A 19,261-nucleotide genomic window follows, 5' to 3' on the forward strand; every position below is an offset into this window, starting at 1 on the left:
TGTACCAAAAAAGTTCCAATGAACTAAATACGAGAGAATTGGTTTCAACTCTAATATCCCAAATTGTAAAAGAACCAAAGGAAAACTACACTCAATAGTATTTGAAATAGAGAACCAGTAAGAAAAGGAATTGTTTTTTCATAAGGGAATAACCGGAATATTGCTCTGGACAAAAACTTTTTAGACTGAAAAGGATTGCTGTTACAAAACCTTTGATCAAGCTTTAAATATAAAAAAGATAATGCACCTTGTAGAGAAAGATCCACTGAATCAAATGGGAGAGAATTAACATCAGCTATAATGATCCAAAATGCACAGGAATCAACGGCAAAAGTTTACTCAATAGAAGGGGAAATACAGAAGAACAAGTATCCAAAGGCATGGATTTTTGAAAAGGGAATAACTGGAAGATATGTCTGCAATTCTTTCTTTCCGCTGAATAGGATTCTGTTAAGAATCCTTTGATCTAGCATTAAATATAAAGAAGGTAATGCATTGTACCAAAAAAGTTCCATTGATGAAAATACGAGACAATTGGTATCAACTCTCACATCCCAAACTGCAAACTAAACAAAGGAAAACTAGACTCAATAGAATGTGAAGTAGGCGAGCACAAGTAAGAAAAGGAATTATTTTCTCATAAGGGAATAACCGGATCATTGCTTCGGACAAAAAATTTTTAGACTGAAAAGGATTGCTGTTACAAAATCCTTGATGAAGCTTTAAATATAAAGAGGTTAATGCAACTTGTACGGAAAGTTCCACTGAAGCAAATGGGAGAGAATTAACATCAATTATAATGATCCAAAATGTAAGGAAACGTAAGGGAAACCTTGACCCCATAGAATGGGAAATGGAGAAGAACAAGTATCCAAAGGAATGGATTTTTCAAAAGGAAACAACTGGAAGATTTTTCTGCAATTCACTCTTTCCACTTAATAGGACTCCTGTTAAAAAGCGTTTGATCCAGCTTAAATATAAAGAAGATAATACATTGTGCACAGAAAGTTTCATTGAAGCAAATATGAGAGAATTGATATCAACTATAATATCCCAAACTGCAAAAGGAAAAAAGGGAAAACTAGACTCAATGGAATGTGAAATAGCAAAGAACAAGGAAGAAAAGGAATTGTTTTTTGAAAGGGAATAACTGGATCATTTCTTTAAACTTAAACTTTTTAGCCTGAAAAGGATTGCTGTTATGTAACCTTTGATCAAGCTTTAAATATAAAGAAGTTGATGCAACTTGTACAGAAAGTTCCATTGAAGCAAATGGGAGAGAATTAACAACAATCATAATGATCCGAAATGGAAGGGAAACTAAGGGAAAACTAGACCCAACAGAATGGGAAATGGAGAAGAACAAGTATCCAAAGGAATGGATTATTCAAAAGGGAATAACTGGAAGATTTTTCTTCAATTAACTCTTTCCACTTAATAGGTCTCCTGTTAAAAAGCCTTTGATCCAGCTTAAATATAAAGAAGATAATACATTGTGCACAGAAAGTTTCATTGAAGCAAATATGAGAGAATTGATATCAACTATAATATCCCAAACTGCAAAAGGAAAAAAGGGAAAACTAGACTCAATGGAATGTGAAATAGCGAAGAACAAGGAAGAAAAGGAATTGTTTTTTGAAAGGGAATAACTGGATCATTTCTTTAAACTTAAACTTTTTAGACTGAAAAGGATTGCTGTTACGTAACCTTTGATCAAGCTTTAAATATAAAGAAGTTGATGCAACTTGTAAAGAAAGTTCCATTGAAGCAAATGGGAGAGAATTAACATCAATTATAATGACTGGAAATGGAAGGGAAACTAAGGGAAACCTAGACCCAATAGAATGGGAAATGGAGAGGAACATGTATTCAAAGGAATGCAGTTTTCAATAGGGAATACCTGGAAGATTTCAAAGCACATTCACCCTTTCTGCTGAATAGGACTCCTGTTAAGAATCCTGTGAAACAGCTTTAAATATACAGAAGATAATGCATTGTGCACAAAAATTCTATTGAAGCAAATGCCAGAGAACTGATATCAACTATAATATCCCAAACTACAAAAGAAACAAAGGGAAAATTAGACTCAATAGAATGTGACATAGAGGAAAACAAGTAAGTAAGGGAATTATTTCTTCAAAAGGAAATAGCCGGAATATTGCTTTGGAGAAAAAAAAAAAAAAAAACTTTTTAGACTGAAAAGGATTGCTGTCACGAAACCTTTGATCAAGCTTTAAATATAAAGAAGTTAATGCAACTTGTACAGAAAGTTCCACTGAAGCAAATGGGAGAGAATTAACATCAAGTATAATGATCCCAAATGCAAGGGACACAAAGCGACACCTAGACTCAATAGAATGGGTAATAGAGATGAACAAGTAAGCAAAGGAATGGACTTTTCAAAAGGGAATAACTGGAAGACTGCTCTGCATATTCACCCTTTCCGCTGTATAAGAATCCTTTGATACAGCTTTAAATATAAAGAAGATAATGCATTGTGCACAAAAATTCTATTTTAGCAAGTGCCAGAGAATTGATATCAACTATAATATCCCAAACTGCAAAACAAACAAAGGGAAAATTAGACTCAATACAATGTGACATAGAGGAGAACAAGTAAGTAAGGGAATTATTTATTCAACAGGAAATAACTGGAACATTGCTTTGGGCAAAAACTTGTTAGACTGAAAAGGATGGCTGTTAAGAAACCTTCGATCAAGCTTTAAATATAAAGAGGTTAATGCAACTTGTACAGAAAGTTCCATTGAAGCAATTGGGAGAGAACTAACATCAAAGGGAAAACTTGGCTACAAAGAAGGGGAAATAGAGAAGAACAGGTATCCAAAGGAATGGATTATTCAAAAGGGAATAACTGGAAGATTTTTCTGCAATTCACTCTTTCCACTTAATAGGACTCCTGTTAAGAAGCCTTTGATCCAGCTTAAATATAAAGAAGATAATGCATTTGTCCACAAAAAGTTTCATTGAAGCAAATATGAGAGCATTGATATCAACTATAATATCCCAAACTGCAAAAGGAACAAAGGGTAAACTAGACTCAATAGAATGTGAAATAGAGAAGAACAAGTTTGAAAAGGAATTGTTTTTTCGAAAGGGAATAACTGGATCATTTCTTTGGATGTAAACTATTTACACTGAAAAGGATTGCTGTTATGAAACCTTTTATAAAGTTTAAATATAAAGAAGATAATGAATCGTATAGAGAAAGTTCCAGTAAAGAAAATACGAGAGAATTAACATCAAATATCATGATCAAAAATGCACAGGGAAAACAAGACTCAATCAAATGGTAAATAGAAAAGAACAAGTATCCAAAGACATGGATTTTTCCAAAGGGAATAACTGGAAGATTTCTCTGCAATTCACTCTTTCTGCTAAATAGGATTCCTCTTAAGAATCCTTTGATCCAGCATTAAATATAAAGAAGATAATGCATAGTACAAAAAAAGTTCCTTTGAAGCAAATACGAGAGAATTGATATCAACAATAATATCCCAAACTGCAAAAGTAACAAAGGGAAAATTAGACTCAACAGAATGGGAAATAGAGAAAAATAAGTAAGAAAAGGAATTGATGTTTGGACAGGACTGGGACACTGATTCATTGTTGGTGGAGTTGTGAAAGAATTCAACCATTCTGGATAGCAATCTGGCATTATGCCCCAAAAGTTATCAAAATAAGCATACCCTTTGACCTAGCAGTGTTACTACTGCACTTATATCCCAAGGAAATAATAAAGCAGGGTAAGGGACCTTTATGTGCCAAAATGTTTTTGGCAGCCCTTTTTATAGTGTCTAGAAACTGGAAAATGAATGGATGTCCATCAATTGGAGAATAGTTGGGTTAATCATGGTATATGAATGTTATGGAATATTATTGTTCTATAAGAAATGACCAACAGGAGGAATACAGAGAGGCTTGGAGAGACTTACATCAACTGATGCTGAGTTAAATGAGCAGAACTAGGAGATCATTATACACTTCAATAATGATATTGTGTGAGGATGTATTCTGATGGAAGTGGATATCTTCAACGTAAAGAAGATCTAATTCAATTCCATTTGATCAATGATGGACAGAATCAGCTACACACAGAAAAGGAACACTGGGAAATGAGTGTAAACTGTGAGCATTTAATATCCGTTTTTTGTTGTTGTTGTTGTTTTTCTTCCCAGATCATTTTTACCTTCTGAATACAATTCTTCCTTTGCAAGAACAACAAAATTCGGTTCTGCACATATATATTGTACCTAGGATATAGTATAAGATATTTAATATGTATGGGAATAGCTGCCATCTAGTTGAGGGAAGGAGTGGAGGGAAGGAGGGGAAATATTCAGAACAGAAGTGAGTATAATGGATAATGTTGTAAAAAAAAATTAACTATGCATATGTACTGTCAAGAATGTTATAATTATAAAATTAATTTTAAAAAATATGGAAAACAAGGTAGAAAAGAGGTTTTTTTCTAGAAAGAAGACCCAGAAAAGATTCTAGAAAATAGTTTTCTGGATTGAGATTTTATTATAGTATCGAAAAACGAATGTTTTCTGGATTGAAGTTTCAGAAAACAATATGGAAAAGGTTGATGCTCCAGAAAAGAATGTAGAAAAGAGGTTTTTTTCTAGAGAGAGGATTTACAAAAAAATCTAGAAAAGAATGTTTTCTGGATTGAGGGTCTAGAATAGGATCTAGAAAAAGAGTTGTTTTTAGAGAGAGCATCCAGAAAAGGATCTAGGAAAGACAGAGGATCCTGAAAAAAATCTAGAAGTGATTGTTTTATGGATTGAGCCTCTGGAAAAGAGTTGTTTCTAGAGAGAGGATCCAGAACAGATTCTAGGAAAAAAAATGTTTTCTAAATTGTTGTACTAGAAAAGAATCTAGAAAAGACTTGGTTGTAGAGAGAGGATCCAGAAAAGAATTAGAAAAGAATATATTCTAGATTGAGTCTCTAGAATAGAAAAGACTTTTTTCTAGAGAGAGGATCCATACAAGATTCTAGAAAAAAATGGTTTCCAGACTGAGGTTCTAGAAAAGAATCTAGAAAAGACTGGTTTCTAGAGAGAAGATCTAGAAAAAGAATCTAGAAAAATGTTTTCTAGAATGAGGCTCTAGACAAGAATCTTCAAAAACATTTTTTCAAGAGATATGATCCATAAAAGAATCTAGAAAAGAAAGTTTTCTATATTCAGGCTCTAGAAAAGAATTTAGAAAAGACTCATTTCTAAAGATAGAATCAATAAAACAATCTAGAAAGACTTTTTCTGGAGTGCAGCTATAGAAAAAGATCTAGAAAAGGTTGAAGCTCCAGGAAAGACGTGAGCAAAGAATGTTTTCTTGCTTGAAAATCCAGAAAAGGGTCTGAAAAGATAGAAGTTCCAGAAAATAATCTAGATGATTGCGGCTCCATAAAATGATCTAGAAAAGAGTTTTTTCTAGAAAGAAAAAGCTGAAAAGAAGCTAGAAAAAAATTTTCTGAATTGAGGCTCTAGAAAAGATTCTAGCAAAGTTGTTTTTAAAGAGAGGATCCAGAAAAGAAATCTAGAATATTTTTTTTAGATTGAGATTGTAGAAAAGAAACTATAGAAAGGTTGTTTATAGAATTGAAATCCAGAAAAGAATTAGAAAAGTTTTTGTAACCAGAAAATAATCCAGAAAACAGAGAGGTTTTTTTTTTTTTTTTTTTTTTTTTTACTGAGGCTCTAGAAAAGATTGAGGCTTCAAAAATAATCTAAAAAGGTTTGGAGGTCTAGAAATAAATCTAGAAAAATATGTTTTCTTGATTGAGGGAATAGAAAAGAATCTAGAAAAAAAGATGTTTATAGAGAGAGAATCCAGAAAAGAATGTAGAAAAGATTGTTTTCTCCATTGTAGCTCTATTTTAGGATCTAGAAAAGAATGTTTTCTGTATTGAGCATTTAGACAACAATATGTAAATGTAGGTGCTCCAGAAAAGAATGTAGAAAAGAGGATTTTTTCTAGAGAGAGGATTCATTAAAGAATGGAGAAAAAATGTTTTGTTTTGTTTTGTTTTGTTTTTTATTTTGTTTTTTCTTTTTTTTCTGGATTGAGGCTCTAGAATAGAATCTGGGCAAGAGTTTTTTCTAGAGAGAGTATCCATAAAAGCACCTAGGAAAGACTGAGGATCCAGAAAAAAATATGGAAGAGATTGTTTTATGGATTGAGGCTCTGGAAAAGAGTTGTTTTTGAGAGAGGATCCAAATAAGTTCCTAGAAAATATTTTTTCTACATTGTTGCTGTAGAAAAGAATCTAGAAAAAAACATGTTTCTAGAGAGAGAGGTTCCAGAAAAGATTCTAGAAAAGAATGTTTTCTAGATTGATGTCCTAGAAAAGATTTATTTCTAGGGATAAAATCTAGAAAAGAAACTAGAAAAAATGTTTTCTAAAATGAGGCTCTAGAAAAGAATGTAGAAAAACATTGTTTCAAGAGAGATGATCCATAAAAGAATCTAGAAAAGAACGATTTTTAGATTGCGGCTCTAGAACAGAATCTAGAAAAGACTTCTTTATAAAGACAAAATCAAGAAAAGAAACAAGAAAAGTCTTTTGATAGATTGAGGCTATAGAAAAGGATCTAGAAAAAGTTGAAGCTCCAGGAAAGACGCTAGTAAAAAATGTTTTCTGGCTTTACAATCCAGAAAAAGATCTGAAAAGACTGAAGTTCCAGAAAATAATGTAGAAAAGATTGAGGCTCCAGAAAATGATTCAGAAAAGTTGTGTTTTTTTTTTTTTTCTAGAGAAACGAACGAGAAAAAAAAGCTAGAAAAAATATTTCTTCATTAGGCTCTGGAAAAGTTTCTAGCAAAGCTCTTTTTCGAGAGATGATCCAGAAAAAAATCTAAAAAATTTAGAAAATATAGTGAATCCATAGAAGAATTTCAAAGAGAATGTTTTGTAGAGAGAGGATCGAGAAAAAATAATAGAACACTTTTTTTTTAACTGAGGCTGTAAAAAAGAAACTTATATAAGGGTTGTTTATAAAAAGAGATCAAGAAAAAAATTTAGAAAGATTGGGTACAGAAAATAATCTAGAAAACAGTGAGGGTTTTTTGTTTATTGAGGCTGTAGACATAATTGAGGCTCCAAAAATTATCTAGAAAGGTTTGGGGGTCTAGAAGTGAACTAGAAAAAAATGTTTCTTGATTGAGGCTCTAGAAAAGAATCAAGAAAAAGGATGTTTCAAGAGAGAGGATATAGAAAGGAATGTAGAAAAGATTGTTTTCTGAATTAAGGCTTTATTATAGGATCTAGAAAAGAAAGTTTTTTGGATTGAGGCACTGGAAAAGAACCCACAAAAAACTAGTTTCTAGAGAGATGATCCAGAAAAGAATGGAGAAAAGAATATATTCTAGATTCAGGCTCTAGAAAAGGATCTAGAAAAGAATTGTTTCTAGGGACAGGATCTAGAAAATATTCTAAAAAAGAATATTTTCTAGACTGAGGTTCTAGAAAAGAATATAGAAAAGGCTGGTTTCTAGAAAGAAGATCTAGAAAAGAATCTATTAAATGATTACTGGAAGGAGGATGTAGAAAAAAAATCTAGAAAAACATTGTTTCAAAATAGATGATCCATCAAAGAATCTAGAAAAGAACGTTTTCTAAATTGAGATTCCAGAAAATAATCTAGAAAAAACTTTTTCTAAAGATAGAATCGAGAAAAGAATCTAGAAAAGACATATTCTGCATTACAGCTATAGAAAAGGATCTAGAAAAGGTTGAAGGTCCAGGAAAGACGCTAGTAAAGAATGTTTTCTGGCTTGAAAATCCAGAAAAGGATCTGAAAAGATTGAAGTTCCAGAAAATAATCTAGAAAAGATTGAGGCTTCAGAAAATGATCTAGGAAAGAGTTTTTTTCTAGAGAGACAAAGCAGAATAGAAGCTGTAAAAAAAATTCTGAATTGAGGCTCTAGAAAAGATTCTAGCAGAGTTGTTTTTAGAGAGAGGATCCAGAAAAAAAAATCTAGAAAAATTTGAGAATCCATAAAAGAATCTAGAAAAGAATGTTTTCTAGGGAGAGGATCCAGAAAAAATCTGGAATAATTTTTTTTAGATTGAGGCTGTAGAAAAGAAACTATACAAGGATAGTTTATAGAAAGCAGATGCAGAAAAGGATTTAGAAAAGGATCCAGAGGAGAGGATCCAGAAAATAATATAGAAAACAGTGAGGGGTATTTTATTGAGGCTCTAGAAAACACTGAGACTCCAAATAAAATCTAGGATGGTTTGGGGGACTACAAATGAATCTAGAAAAAAAATGTTTTCTTGATTGAAGTTCTAGAAAAGAATCTAGAAAAAATAGATATTTCTAGAGAGAGGATGCAGAAAAAAATGTGGAAAAGATTGTTTTCTAAATTGAGGTGCTATTATAGGACCTAAAAAAGAATGTTTTCTGGATTGAGGATTTAGACAATAATATAGAAAAGACTGATGCACCAGAAAAGAATATAGAAAGAGGGTTTTTTTTTTCTAGAGAGAGGATTCATAAAATAATCTAGAAAAGATTGTTTTTCTGGATTGAGGCTCTAGAATAGGAACTAGAAAAGAGTTGTTTCTAGAGAGAGTATCCAAAAAAGGTTCTAGAAAATATCGAGGATCCAGAAAAAAAATCGAGAAGAGATTGTTTTATGGATTGGGGCTCTGGAAAAGGGTAGTTTCTAGAGATAAGATCCAAGAAAGACCCTAGAAAAGAATGTTTTCTAGATTGAGGGTCTAGAAAAGGACTTAGAAAAGAATTTTTTCTAGAGAGGAGATCCAGAAAAGATTCTAGAATAGATTGTTTTCTAGATTGGGGTTCTAGAATAGAAGCTAGAAAAGATTTCTTTCTAAAGCAAGAATCCAGAAAAAAAAAATTTAGAAAAGACTTTTTCTGGATTACAGTCATAGAAAAGGATCAAGAAAAGGTTGAAGATCCACGAAAGATGCTAGCAAAAAATGTTTTCTGGCTTGAAAATCCAGAAAAGAATTTGAAAAGATTGAAGTTCCAGAAAATAATCTAGAAAAGAGTTTTTTCTAAAGAGACAAAGCAGAAAAGAAGCTAGAAAAAATTTTCTGAATTGAGACCCTAGAAAAGATTCTAGCACTGTTGTTTTTTAGAGAGAGGATCCAGAAAAAAAATCTAGAAAAGATTGAGAATCCATAAAAGAATCTAGAAAAGAATGCTTTCTAGAGAGAGTATCCAGAAAAATAATCTAGAAGAATTTTTTTTAATTGACGCTATAGAAAAGAAACTATACAAGAGTCGTTTATACAGAGCAGATCCAGAAAAGAATGTAGAAAAGATTGAGGAACCAGAAAATAATCTAGAAAACACTGAGTGTTATTTTATTGTGGCGCTAGAAAAGATTGAAGCTCCAAAAATAATCTAGAAAGGTGTGGGCATCTAGAAATGAATCTACAAAAAAAAAAGTTTTCTTAAAGATGGCAGTGTGGAGGCAGACAGCTGCTTGAGCTCCTCGTTTTCTCTCAGAACTTACTTCATGACAGGCCTCTGACTTAATGCTTGACCCAGAAAGAAATCCACAGATGGTCACCAAGAGAAGACATCCTTGAGAGTCGCCAGAAAAGGTCTGTGTTTGCTTGGGGAAGGGTCAATCGGACTGGGCGCAGACTGAGGGCAGACAGCCAGAGCAAGACAGGCAGCTCGCATAGCTCAGACCAGAGGGGGAGGGGTGTGATCTCTGCCGTTTCTGTGAAAGGGCTTTTGCCCCAGTGTGGATGCTCCGTCTTGGCAGCAAGCCAGGAGCAGCGGAGAGGGTGTAAACACCGGAGGTGAAGATTGAAACCCCAGAAAGCCAGCATCTCTCAGAGTCCGGCCACCCCCAACCCCCACCTGGACTGACTCGGTGCGTTCTCAGAGCGCAGACTCAGTACAGTCATTGCTGTTCTGTTAGTGGCTCTCTGCTGCCCTATCCCCAGTCTGTAGAGGAAGCCCATTAATACCATCCAGCCTCATCCCCCGCAAAACAGACCAATTGTTTCTCTTGTCAGTTTGTTTTCTTTGATTCCTACTCTGACAAAATGAACAAAAAATTCAAAAGGGCTCTAACCATTGACAGCTTCTGTGTGGAGAGGGAGCAGACTTCAAATGCTGAGGAGACTAGGAACAGACTGTCCCCAGATGTATCCCCTGGGAGGGATACAAGCTGCTCCTCAATGCAAAAGAACCTCATAGAGGAAATCAAAAAGGCTCTCACAAGAGAGCTGGAAGAGAAATGGGAAAAGGAAAGGGAAGCTTGGCAAGAGAGCCTGGAGAAGTCATCCCATGCATTCAAAGACAGAGTGGATAAAGAAATCAAATCATTGAGAAACAAGATTAGTGAGCTGGAAAAGGTAAACCACTCCAAGGAAAACAGGATTAGTGAGCTGGAAAAGGTAAACAACTCCAAGGAAAACAGGATTAGTGAGCTGGAAAAAGAAATCAGCTCTCTAAAAAATAAAATGGATAAAATGGAAAAAAATTCCATAGAAGATAAAAACTCAATTGGACAATTACAAAGAGATATAAAAAAAGTGAGTGAAGAAAATACATCATTGAAAATTAGACTGGAACAAGTAGAAATGAATGACTCAAGGAGAAACCAAGAGGGAGTCAAGCAAAACCAGAGAAATAAAACAATTGAAAAGACTGTCAAGTACCTTACCAGAAAGACAACAGACCTGGAAAACAGATCCAGGAGAGACAATTTGAGAATAATCGGACTCCCTGAAAAATGGGAGAAAAAAAAGAGCTTGGACACCATTTTCGAGGAAATTATCAAAGAGAACTGCCCAGACGTTTTGGAAACAGAGGGTAAAATAGACATTGAAAAAATTCATCCATCACCTACTGAAAGGGACCCTAAAATCAAAACGCCAAGAAATATAGTGGCCAAGTTCAAGAACCATCAGACAAAGGAAAAGATATTGTAAGCTGCTAGAAAAAAACAATTCAGATATGGAGGATCCACAATAAGGATAACCCAGGATCTAGCAGCATCCACATTACAAGAACACAGGGCCTGGAACATGATATTCCGAAAGGCTAAGGAACTTGGTATGCAGCCAAGAATAACTTACCCAGCAAGAATGAGCATCGTTTTCCAGGGAAGAAGATGGACATTTAACGAAATAAATGAATTCCATCTATTTTTGATGAAAAAACCAGACCTACATAAAAGGTTTGATCTTCAAATACAGAACTCAAGAGATTTCTAAAAAGGTAAAAAGAAATCTTGAGAACTATACTTCTGTCAAAAAAATATGTAAAGAACATATGTACAATTTGTCTTAGAAACTAGAGGTGGAAAGGAGATTATATCATAAAAAAGTATAAAGTGGTGGTACTACATCTCATGAAGAGGCAAAGGTAACCTATTATATCTGAGAGAAAGAAAGGAGGGAGATGAACATAGCGTGTATCAATAGACATATTCGATTTATGGTGAAACTTCTTCCACTTCATTGAAAAGTGAAAGGGAAGGAGTAAGCTAAGGGGAAGGGAATACAGTAATTTCAAGGAAAAGGGGTAAAAGAAGGGGAGGATCTTTAAGGTGGGGGAGGGATCCTAAAAAGGGAGGGCTGTGAAAAGCAAGTGGTGTTCACCAGTTTAATACTGGGTAGGAGGGTAAAAGGGAAGGAAAGGGGAAAAGCATAAGCAGGGGTTAATAGGATGGCAAGCAATATAGAATTAGTCCTTCTAACCATAAATGTGAATGGGGCAAACTGCCTCATAAAGAGGAAGCAGTTAGCAGACTGGATTAAAAGTCAGAATCCTACTATATGTTGTTTACAGGAAACACACCTGAAACAGGATGAGACATTCAAACTAAAAGTAAAAGGGTGGAGCAGAATCTATTATGCTTCAGGAAAAACCAAAAAAGCAGCAGTAGCCATCCTCATCTCAGATCAAGCAAAAACAAAAATTGATCTAATTAAAAGAGATAAGGAAGGGCATTATATCCTGCTAAAGGGAAGCATCAATAGTGAAGCAGTATCAATATTAAACATGTATGCACCAAGTGGTGCAGCATCTAAATTCTTAAAAGAGAAATTAAGAGAGCTGCAAGAGGAAATAGATAGCAAAACTATAATAGCGGGAGATCTCAACCTTGCACTCTCAGAATTAGATAAATCAAACCACAAAATAAATAAGAAAGAAGTCAAAGAGGTAAATAGAATACTAGAAAAGTTTGATATGATAGATCTTTGGCGAAAGCTAAATGGAGACAGAAAGGAATATACTTTCTTCTCAGCAGTTCATGGAACCTATACAAAAATTGATCATATACTAGGGCATAAAAACCTCAAAATCAAATGCAGTAAGGCAGAAATAGTAAATGCATCCTTTTCAGACCATAATGCAATCAAAATAACATTTAATAAAAAGCCAGGGGAAAATAGACCAAAAAATAATTGGAAACTAAATAATCTTATACTAAAGAATGATTGGGTAAAACAGCAAATCATAGACATAATTAATAACTTCACCCAAGAAAATGACAATAATGAGACATCATACCAAAATGTGTGGGATACAGCCAAAGCAGTAATAAGGGGAAGTTTTATATCTCTACAGGCCTACTTGCATAAAATAGAGAAAGAGAGGGCCAACGAATTGGGCTTACAACTAAAATTGCTAGAAAAGGAACAAATTAAAAACCCCCAGACAAACACAAAACTTGAAATTCAAAAAATAAAAGGTGAGATTAATAAAATTGAAAGTAAAAAAAAAAACTATTGAATTAATTAATAAAACTAAGAGTTGGTTTTATGAAAAAACCAACAAAATAGACAAATCCTTAATAAACCTGATTAAAAAAAGGAAAGAGAAAAAGCAAATTGATAGTCTTGAAAATGAAAAGGGTGAACTCACCACTAATGAAGAGGAAATTAGAACAATAGTTAGGAGCTACTTTGCTCAACTTTATGCTGATAAATTCGATAACTTAAATGAAATGGAAGAATACCTTCAAAAATATAGCTTGCCCAGATTAACAGAGGAAGAAGTAAGTAGTCTAAATAGTCCCATCTCAGAAAAAGAAATAGACCAAGCTATTAACCAACTTCCTAAGAAAAAGTCCCCAGGACCAGATGGATTTACAGGTGAATTCTACCAAACATTTAAAGAACAACTAACTCCAATGCTATGTAAACTATTTGAAAAAATAGGGATTGAAGGAGTCCTACCAAATTCCTTCTACTACACAGACATGGTACTGATACCTAAACCAGGTCGATCGAAAACTGAGAAAGAAAACTATAGACCAATTTCCTTAATGAATATTGATGCTAAAATCTTAAATAAGATATTAGCAAATAGACTTCAGAAAATCATCCCCAGGATAATACACTATGACCAAGTGGGATTTATACCAGGAATGCAGGGCTGGTTTAATATTAGGAAAACTATTAGTATAATTGACCATATTAATAATCAAATTAATAAAAACCATATGATCATCTCAATAGATGCAGAAAAGGCATTTGATAAAATCCAACATCCATTCCTACTAAAAACGCTTGAGAGTATAGGAATAAATGGACTATTCCTTAAAATAATAAGGAGCATATATTTAAAACCTTCAGTAAACATCATATGTAATGGTGATAAACTAGAACCTTTCCCTGTAAGATCAGGAGTGAAACAAGGTTGCCCACTATCACCATTACTATTCAATATAGTACTAGAAACTCTAGCCTCGGCAATAAGAGCCGAGAAAGAGATCCAAGGAATTAGAGTAGGAAATGAAGAAATCAAATTGTCACTTTTCGCAGATGACATGATGGTATACTTAGAGAACCCCAAAGACTCTGCTAAAAAGCTATTAGAAATAATTCAGAATTTTAGCAAAGTCGCAGGATACAAAATAAATCCACATAAATCCTCAGGATTTTTATACATTACCAACACAATCCAACAGCAAGAGATACAAAGAGAAATTCCATTCAAAATAACAGTCGATAGTATCAAATATTTGGGAATATATCTACCAAAGGAGAGTCAGGAATTATATGAGCAAAATTACAAAACACTTGCCACAAAAATAAAGTCAGATTTAAATAATTGGAAAGACATTCAGTGTTCTTGGATAGGCCGAGCGAATATAATAAAGATGACAATACTCCCCAAACTAATCTATTTATTTAGTGCTATACCAATCAGACTCCCAAGAAACTATTTTAATGACCTAGAAAAAATAACAACAAAATTCATATGGAAGAATAAAAGGTCGAGAATTGCAAGGGAACTAATGAAAAAAAAGTCAGAGGAAGGTGGTCTAAGTGTACCTGATTTAAAGCTATATTATAAAGCAACAGTCACCAAAACCATTTGGTACTGGCTAAGAAATAGAATAGTTGATCAGTGGAATAGGTTAGGTGCACAGGGCAAGATAGTGAATAAAAATAGCAATCTAATCTTTGACAAACCCAAAGATCCCAAATTTTGGGATAAGAATTCATTATTTGACAAAAACTGCTGGGAAAACTGGAAATTAGTATGGCAGAAACTAGGCATGGACCCACATTTAACACCACATACTAAGATTAGATCAAAATGGGTCCAAGATTTAGGCATAAAGAACGAAATCATAAATAAATTGGAGGAACATGGGATGGTTTACCTCTCAGACTTGTGGAGGAGGAAGGAGTTTGTGTCCAAGGGAGAACTAGAGACCATTATTGATCACAAAATAGATCATTTTGATTACACCAAATTAAAAAGTTTCTGCACAAACAAAACTAATGCAAACAAGATTAGAAGGGAAGTAACAAATTGGGAAAAAATTTTTACAGTTAAAGGTTCTGATAAAGGCCTCATCTCCAAAATATACAGAGAATTGACTTTAATTTATAAGAAATCAAGCCATTCTCCAATTGATAAATGGTCAAAGGATATGAACAGACAATTTTCAGATGATGAAATTAAAACTATTTCCACTCATATGAAAGAGTGTTCCAAATCACTATTGATCAGAGAAATGCAAATTAAGACAACTCTGAGGTATCATTACACACCTGTCAGATTGGCTAAGATGACAGGAACAAATAACGATGAATGTTGGAGGGGGTGTGGGAAAACTGGGACACTGATGCATTGTTGTGGAGTTGTGAAAGAATCCAACCATTCTGGAGAGCAATCTGGAATTATGCCCAAAAAGTTATCAAAATGTGCATACCCTTTGACCCAGCCATACTACTACTGGGCTTATATCCCAAGGAACTACTAAAGAAGGGAAAGGGACCTGTATGTGCCAAAATGTTTGTGGCAGCCCTTTTCATAGTGGCTAGAAGCTGGAAGATGAATGGATGTCCATCAATGGGAGAATGGTTGGGTAAACTATGGTATATGAATGTTATGGAATATTATTGTTCTATAAGAAATGACCAACAGGAGAAATACAGAGAGGCTTGGAGAGACTTACATCAACTGATCCTGAGTGAAACGAGCAGAACCAGAAGATCATTATACACTTCAACAATGATACTGTACGAGGATGTATGCTGATGGAAGTGGATTTCTTCAACATAGAGAAGAGCTAATCCAATTCCAATGATGGACAGAACCAACTACATCCAGAAAAGGAACACTGGCAAATGAATGTAAACTGTTATTTTTACCTTCTGAATCCAATTCTTCCTGTGCAACAAAGAATTCGGTTCTACACAAATATATTGTATCTAGAATATACTGTAATATATTTAACATATATAAGACTGCTTGCCATCTGGGGGAGGGGGTTGGGGGATGAAGGGAAAAAATCTGAATAGAAGTAAGTGCAAGGGATAATGTTGTAAAAAATTACCCATGCATATGTACTGTCAAAAAAATGTTATAATTATAAAATAAAATAAAAATTAAAAAAAAAAAAGTTTTCTTGATTGAGCCTTGAGAAAAGAATCTAGAAAAAAAGATGTTTATAGAGAGAGCATCCAGAAAACAATATAGAAAATATCGTTTTCTGGACTAAGGCTCTATTATAGGATCTGGAAAAGACTTTTCTGGATTGAGGGTTTAGACAACAATATAGAAAATGTTGATTGATGCTCCAGAAAAGAATGTAGAAAAAAGGTTTTTTTCTAGAGATAGGATTCATAAAAGAATCTAAAAAAGAATGTTTTTTTCTGAATTGAGGCTCAGGGTTAGAACCTAGAAAATAGTTGTTTCTGGAGAGAGGATCCAGAAAAAAAGTAGAAAGGGATATTTTCTAGATTTAGGCAATAGAAAAAAAATCTAGAAAAAAATTATTCTCTAGAGAGAGGATCCAGAAGTGATTCTAGAAAGGAATGTTTTCTACACTGAACTTCTAGAAAATAATCTAGAAAAGTCTGGTTTTTAGAGTGAAGATCGAGAAAATAATCTAGAAAAGTGTTTTCTAGACTGAGGCTGTAGAAAAGAATCTAGAAAAACATGATTTCAAGAGAGATGATGCATAAAAGAATCTAGAAAGTAACGCTTTCTAGAATGAGACTCTAGAAAATAATCTAGAAAACACATTTCTAAAGATAGAATCCAGAAAAGAATCTAGAAAACTCTTTTATTAGATTGCAGCCATAGAAAAGGGTTTAGAAAAGGTTGAAGCTCCAGGAAAGACGCTAGTAAAGAATGTTTTCTTGCTTAAAAATCCAGAAAAGTATCTGAAAAGATTGAAGTTCCAGAAAATGATCAAGAAAAGATTGAGGCTTCCAAAAATTATCATGGATAGGCCAAGTGAATATAATAAAGATGACAATACTCCCCAAACTAATCTATTTATTTAGTGCTATACCAATCAGACTCCAAAGAAACTATTTTAATGACCTAGAAAAAATAACAAAATTCATATAGAAGAATAAAAGGTCGAGAATTTCAAGGGAATTAATGAAAAAAAAAGTCAGATGAAGGTGGTCTAGGTGTACCTGATCTAAAGCTATATTATATAGCAGCAGTCACCAAAACTATTTGGTATTGGCTAAGAAATAGACCAGTCGATCAGTGGAACAGATTAAGTTCAAAGGACAAAAAGGGTATAACTATAGTAATTTAGTGTTTGACAAACCCAAAGATACCAACATTTGGCATAAAAATTCATTATTTGAAAAAAACTGTTGGGAAAACTGGAAATTAGTATTGCAGAAATTAGATATGGACCCACACTTAACACCATATATCAAGATAAGATTAAAATGGGCCCATGATTTAGGCATAAAGAATGAGACCATAAATAGATTAGAGGAACAGAGGATAGTCTACCTCTCAGACCTGTGGAGGAGGAAGGAATTTATGACCAGAAGAGAACTAGAGATCATTATTGATCACAAAATAGAAGAAGATTTTGATTGCATCAAACTAAAAGGTTTCTGTACAAACAAAACTAATGCAAACAAGATTAGAAGGGAAGTAACAAATTTGTTAAATATTTTTATAGCTAAAGGTTCTGATAGGTTGAAGGTCCAGGAAAGACGCTAGTAAAGACTGTTTTCTGGCTTGAAAATCCAGAAAAGGATCTGAAAAGATTGAAGTTCCAGAAAATAATCTAGAAAAGATTGAGGCTTCAGAAAATGATCTAGGAAAGAGTTTTTTTCTAGAGAGACAAAGCAGAATAGAAGCTGTAAAAACATTTCTGAATTGAGGCTCTAGAAAAGATTCTAGCAGAGTTGTTTTTAGAGAGAGGATCCAGAAAAAAAAAATCTAGAAAAATTTGAGAATCCATAAAAGAATCTAGAAAATAAATATATAGAGAACTGACCCTAATTTATAAGAAATCAAACCATTCTCCAATTGATAAATGGTCAAAGGATATGAACAGAGAATTTTCAGATGATGAAATTGAAACTATATCCACTCATATGAAAGTGCGTCCCAAATCACTACTGATCAGAGAAATGCAAATTAAGACAACTCTGAGATACCACTACACAGCTCTCAGATTGGCTAAGATGACAGGAACAAATAATGATGAATGCTGGAGGGGACGTGGGAAAACTGGGAAACTAATGCATTGTTGGTGGAGTTGTGAAACAATCCGGCCATTCTGGAGAGCAATTTGGAACTATGCCCAAAAAGTTATCAAAGTGTGCATACCCTTTGATCCAACAGTGCTACTACTGGGCTTATATCCCAAAGAAATACTAAAGAGGGGAAAGGGACCTGTATGTGCCAAAATGTTTGTGGCAGCTCTTTTCGTAGTGGCTAGAGACTGGAAAATGAATGCATGTCCATCAATTGGAGAATGGTTGGGTAAATTATGGTATATGAAGGTTATGGAATATTATTGATTTGTAAGAAATGACCAGCAGGATGAATTCAGAAAGGTTTGGAGAGACTTACATGAACTGATGCTGAGTGAAATGAGCAGAACCCGAAGATCACTATACACTTCAACAACAATACTGTATGAAGATATATTCTGATGGAAGTGGATATCTTCAACATAAAGAAGATCCAACTCACTTCCAGTTGATCAATGATGGACAGAAACAGCTACACCCAAAGAAGGATCACTAGGAATTTAATGTAAAGTGTTAGCACTACTGTCTTTCTACCCAGGTTACTTATACCTTTGGAATCCAATTCTTAACGTGCAACAAGAAAATTGGTTTTACACACATATATTGTATCTTGGTTATACTGTAACACATGTAAAATGTATGGGATTGCCTGTCATCTAGGGGAGGAAGTAGACGGAAGGAGGGGAAAATTTGGAAACATGAATACAAGGGATAATGTTATAAAAAAAATTGCTCATGCATATGTACTGTCAAAAAATTTATAATTACAAAATTAATTTTAAAAAATTAAAAATAAAAAAATAAATTGGATGAGGGTAAGGAAAGGATCATAATTATATCTCTATATATAGAAACCTTTCAATAAATGGTTGTTGAATGAATGATTAAAAAATTAATAGGGTAAATCAAATGTCTAAATGTCACTTTAAATTCATTGATACTTTAGTAATTAAGATTTTGAATTTAAATAAATCTTCTGTTCACATTCTGGGCATACGCATCTACTCCAACATCACCTTTAGACAAAGCGGACAGCATAGAAACCATGACTGAATTTTTAAGCATCCAGACAAATTGTTTTTTTTTTTTCTCTCTAAATTAATAGCATATTGTAGCATATCTCCAATTTCATTATTCCAGCCTTAGGCTGATATCCTCAGGTCAAACATCCAATGATTAAGAAATAAGTGGAATGTTATTACTGCACAGGAAACTAAATTAGTGATTATTTGAAAGTTTGGTTCCAGCCCC

Source organism: Sminthopsis crassicaudata, chromosome 5 (genome assembly GCF_048593235.1).
Source record: "Sminthopsis crassicaudata isolate SCR6 chromosome 5, ASM4859323v1, whole genome shotgun sequence".
Classification (NCBI taxonomy): domain Eukaryota; kingdom Metazoa; phylum Chordata; class Mammalia; order Dasyuromorphia; family Dasyuridae; genus Sminthopsis; species Sminthopsis crassicaudata.